This window comes from Lolium perenne, chromosome 6 (genome assembly GCF_019359855.2).
Source record: "Lolium perenne isolate Kyuss_39 chromosome 6, Kyuss_2.0, whole genome shotgun sequence".
In the NCBI taxonomy this organism is placed as follows: Eukaryota; Viridiplantae; Streptophyta; class Magnoliopsida; order Poales; family Poaceae; genus Lolium; species Lolium perenne.
In genome coordinates, this window is record NC_067249.2 from 72,104,966 (window position 1) to 72,110,965 (window position 6,000).

Below are 6,000 nucleotides of genomic sequence, written 5' to 3' on the forward strand. Positions count from 1 at the left end.
CGACGTTTTTCCAGAAAGAGTTCCGCTACTCCGCCGCCACCAGAAACCCCAATCCGGGGACCAGAAACTCCGTTCTGGCACCCTGCCGGGATGGGGATTTGGAGGAGATCATCGCCATAGCCATCACCGACGCCTCTCCATCAACCATCCATGATTCCCCCATGTATGTGTGAGTAATTCCCCGTTGTAGGCTATAGGGGATGATAGAGATTGGATGAGATTGGTCATGTAATAGCTATAAGATTGTTATGGGCATAGTGCCTCTAGTATCCGTTGTTAGTATTTTTGACATTGTTGTAACTTCTTGTGCTTAATGCTTGTCACTTTGGGCCCGGGTGCCATGATCTCAGATATGAACATGCTATTGATTCATGATGATAATTATTGTTTTTATCATACCTGCAAGTTTTGTACACATATTGTTTTCCGGAACCCGAGGCCCCAAAGTGACAATAATTGGGATAACCGGAGAGGATGGCTATGATGCGAGGATCACGTGTGTTCACGGAGTGTTAATGCTTTTCTCCAAACTCTACTAAAGGAGTACCTTAATTACCAGTAGTTTTCCTTGAGGCCCTGATGACCCACAAGTATAGGGGATCGCAACAGTCTTCGAGGGAAGTAAAACCCAATTTATTGATTCGACACAAGGGGAGCCAAAGAATATTTGTAAACCTTAACAGCGGAGTTGTCAATTCAGCTGCACCTAGAAACAGACTTGCTCGCAAGAGTTTATCAGTAGCAACAGTTTTATAACAGTAGCAGTAGTGAAATATAAGCGGCAGTGCAATAAAGACAGCAGTAGTGATTATAGTAAGCAGCAGGATTAAAATACTGTAGGCACATGGATAGATGAACGGGCGCTGCATGGATAAGAGAACTCATGTAACAATCAAGGCAGGGCATTTGCAGATAGTAATACAACATTATCCAGGTACTAAACAACCATAGGCATGTGTTCCGTATATAGTCGTACGTGCTCGCAATGAGAAACTTGCACAACATCTTTTGTCCTACCAGCCGGTGGCAGCCGGGCCTCTATGGAATCTACTGGTAATTAAGGTACTCCTTTTAATAGAGTACCGGAGCAAAGCATTAACACTCCGTGAACACATGTGATCCTCATATCACAGCCTTCCCCTCCGGTTGTCCCAATTTCTGTCACTTTGGGGCCTCAGGTTTCGGACAGCAATATGTGTATACAACTTGCAGGTAAGATCTAAAACAGTGAATATCAACATGAATCAATAACATGTTCAGATCTGAAATCATGGCACTCGGGCCCTAGTGAAAAGCATTAAGCATAACAAGTTGCAACAATATCATAAAAGTACCAACTACGGATACTAGGCACTATGCCCTAACAATCTTATGCTATTACATGAACAATCTCATCCAATCCCTACCATCCCCTTCAGCCTACAGCGGGGGAATTACTCACACATGGATGGGGGAAGCATGGATGGTTGATGGAGAGGCGTCGGTGGTGATGATGGCGATGATCTCCTCCAATTCCCCGTCCCGGCATGGTGCCAGAACGGAGTTTCTCGTCCCGAGATGGAGTTTCGCGATGGCGGCGGAGTTCTGGATGTCTTCTGGCAAATTGGTCGAACCCCCCTCGCGTTTTAAGGTCAGAGGGCTTAAGTAGTCCAGAGGGGAGCGTCGGGGGCTGGCCGAGGCGTCGCCACCATAGGGAGGCGCGTCCCAGGGGCCCACCGCGCTGCCTGGTGGTGTGGGTGCCTCGTGGCCCCCCTCCGTCTCGTCTTCTGGCTCCGTCAATCTTCTGTGAAAATAGGCCCATTGCGATTGTTTCCGGGGATTTTCCTGAAAGTTGATTTTCTGCACAAAAATAAGACACCAGGGCAATTCTGTTGAAAACAGCGTTAGTCCGTGTTAGTTGTATCCAAAATACACAAATTAGAGGCAAAACAATAGCAAAAGTGTTCGGGAAAGTAGATACGTTTTGGACGTATCAACTCCCCCCAAGCTTAGCTTATTGCTTGTCCTCAAGCGATTCAGTTAACAACTGAGTGCGATAAAAGAACTTTCACGAACACATTTGTTCATATGATGTAAATATTCTCATGATATGGACAAGTACTTAGGCAATTCATAATAAGATAAATGCAAATAAAGTCATCTAATAGTTATGTCAATCATGGAAAAGATACCAACAAACTAATAATAAGCATCATGGAACATATCTATCAGCAGGATTGCAATGCTCATAAAAAGATATGATAAAGTGGTATCTCGCTTGCCCGTATTTGTACAGCAAAACATAAATGCCCAGGAACCTCTGAAATTCATGGAAAGACTAGAAGTAAAGATTATCAAAGATAAAATCATCAAAGCTATACCACAGTTAACTATATTTTGGGACAAGCATATTAAACTAAGAATGACAATTATGCTCTCAAGAAGGTGCTCAAAGAAAGGATGATGACTCAACATAAAAGTAACAGATTGACCCTTCGCAGAGGGAAGCAGGGATTAACATGTGCTAGAGCTTTTCATTTTTAAAACAGAAGTAAAATTGTTTTGAGAGGTGTTTGTTGTTGTCAATGAATGGTAGTGGGCACTCTAACTACCTCGTCAACCAGACTTTCAAGAGCAGCTCCCATGAAGGACGTTATCTCTACCAGCAAGGTAAATCATCCCTCTTCTCTTTTGTTTACACATGTATTTTAGTTTCATTATGGTTGACACTCCCCCCAACCTTTGCTTACACAAGCCATGGCTAACCGAATCCTCGGGTGCCTTCCAACATTCACATACCATGGAGGAGTGTCCATTTGCAAATTAAGTTGCTTACTGATAAATCATGGCAAAACATGTGAAGAGAATTATTGATGAAAGTGAATTAATTGGGGCTGGGCACCCCGTTGCCAGCTCTTTTTGCAAAATTATTGGATAAGCGGATGTGCCACTAGTCCATTGGTGAAAGTCTGTCAAGAGTAAATGACAAGGTTGAAAGATAAAACACCACATACTTCCTCATGAGCTATAAAACATCGACACAAATTGAGAAGTATTTTGAAGGTTTAAAGGTAGCACATTTGAATTTACTTGGAATGGTTTGAAATGCCATGCATAGGTATTTATGGTGGACACTTTGGAATAACTTGGTTTTTAGGGATTTGGAAGCACGAGCAACATTCCCGCTCAGTACAAGTGAAGGATAGCAATAGACTGGGAAGCGACAACCAAGAGAGCAATAACTGTCATAATCATGCTTGCGACAAAATAAATTAACGGAGGCATAAAAGTGATACAAGAACTCTGAGGCAAAGTAAATCATCGAGGCTTAATTGACTTTTGTTTTTCAGTCATATGCATGCGTGAGCATGTGCCAAGTCGATTCAAATGAATTATTCAGAGGAGGATACCACAATATCATACCTATCTATGAATAAAACAATGCAAGCAAATATTTATGACGTGCTACTCATATTAATAAATTGGATCTAAGCATGAGAGATCATGAACTACTAGACTTTCATTAAATGACATATACCTCACATGAACCAACTAAGCATGCTCACATGGATGAGTATATGTACAAAAATGAAAACAAATAGAGTTCATACCAGCCTCTCACCACAGTCGAGTTGTCGTAGATCGTCATTATTGCCTTTCACTTGTGTAGCTTGAATAATATGAAATGAAAACCAAGCTCCAACCACCGGAGACCGCTGAACTCCATAATAAAGTTTACAAAACCAAAGAAGAACAACAAATATTTTTGGTGTTTTCGAATTGGAAACAAGAACAAAAGGAAACAGGCAAACAAAGCAAAATCTTTTTGGATTTTCTCATAGCAGACCAACGATAGTAAATAAAGCAAAATAGGAACAAGAAACCAAAATAAACAAATGGTAAAGAGAAACAACAGAAATATTTTTGGTCCTTTTGTGTTTTAGGAAAGGAACAAAGCAAAAACAAGAGAATGAAAACTAAAAGAGTCACATAAACACAGAGTAGCAGAAATCCGTCAAACTTGACAGCAGTACAATAATCATTTTTTATGAAAATCTTCCGTTGTTCAACTTGAAAGGTGCTAAACTAATGAAAGTTAGATAATAACCTGGGGAACATGCACAAAAATTGGCTTCTCAAAATTATGTTCTGGCTGTTTTTAGGAATTTTTTTAGTATCAGTCCAAAATCTGTTTTTAGACAGCACTTCCCCAAATATCATCTTCCTCATATTAGAGGCAACCATAAGAAGCGAAACAAGTATGTATAAGTATCGGGCAATTGTAATATGCAATGAATGAGTGATGCCGGCATACCTCCCCCCAAGCTTAGGCTTTTGGCCTAAGTGGAGATCAACCCCACGGTGCCCATGAGGTGGCACCTCCGTAGTATGATGAAGAAGGATCCTGCCCTTGGTACGTGCTGGAAGACGCACCAGGATACGTGACAGTGTACCCGTCGGAGGGCTCGGCGTCCTAGGAGTCATGCTGCTGGTGGAAACCACGTATCCTCAGCTGCTCATCCACCTCGTCCTTAGAGCGCGACCACGGCTTCCTGCGAACACTGAACAAATCGGCCTGCGGCAAAGGGATTTCCCTCTCATCCCCGTCAATAAACAACATTTTATAGACAATATTTTCTAAACTAGAGTCAGTTGTGACAAATTGGTGACTCTTCATAGCACCAATATCAAGCTTAATAGGAGCTAGTTTCTCGTCACTAGGATCAAAAGGAAGACCTAGATATGCAATAATACGTGAGGCAACAATTCCTCCAAAAATAGGTCCCTTATTGGATAAACGACGAGCAATGAGAGCACCAAGATGATAAGGTGTACTTCCAGTAAGTGTAGCAACCAGAAAAGCAAGATGATAACTAGAGATGTTGCTAGTGTTCTCCCTACCAAGAATGCTAGTAGCAAGATAGTAAGTGAAATATCTAATGGCAGGGAGTTGAATGTTCCTTATCTTGCCGCACTGAATGGTGTGGCTATCATCGTTGGTAACTTCTCGATAGAGCTCCGTCAAAGCTTTGGGACTGTTCTCAATCTTCTTCGTTGTACATATAGGAGTAATATCCAATGCAGCGCAAAAATCCTTCAACTTCATAGTAACAGGCCTGTCATAAATCCTAAATTTAACTGATGGTGAGAAGGGTGAGTTGTTGAATTTAAAGCTTTCAACAAAGATTTTAGTTAGCCTGTAAAATTGATCACTCTCATCTTCCATATAGGTAGATAAGCCCACAGTATTGATGAGAAACAAGAAGTCATCAAGTAGCCCTGCTGAACGGATCGTAGCGAACAAGAGGGGGGGGGGGTGAATGGCGCTACAGCAAATTTTAGTCTTTTTCAAGTTTTATGCAACGGAAGGTAAAGGTGTGACTTTTAGCAATGGGGGTGATCCTACAATGAAGCTAGAACATGTGCAACATGTAAAGGAATCAACAAGATAACAAAAGTGAGGAGCGAGACAACCGGGGGGTGCGAGGCGAGTCGAGGTTTGTTTCCCGCAGTTCCCTCCACTAAAGGAGGTACGTCTGCGTTGAGGAGGTGCTAGTCTCACACAAGAGACTAGGCGGCCACACCACGAAGGAAGGCCTCACCCTCTTCCTCTCTCCCTCTTCCACTAAGGCACCGGTCGAGGCGGTGATTCCTTCACAAGGTTGGGGCGAGCTCCACACACACAAGGATGCTCCCAACACCCTATGGAGCTAGTACATCACCAAGCTAGACTCCATAGCTGCACATCTCCAATGCTCCACCATAGGAACCCATCACCAATGCTCCACCATAGGAACTCTTCCAATGCTCCACCAAGAAACTCTCCAAGGCTCCACCAAGAAACTCTCCAAGGCTCCACCAAAGGAACTCCCCAATGATCCACCAAAGGAACTCTTCTCCAAGATCCACCAAAGGAACCCTACCACCAAGATCCACTAAGGAATAGCTAGTATTTGTGAAATCTCTCTTGGTAGAACTATAGATCGGGGTCTCCTCCACCTATCCTCAAAATTAGGGCAA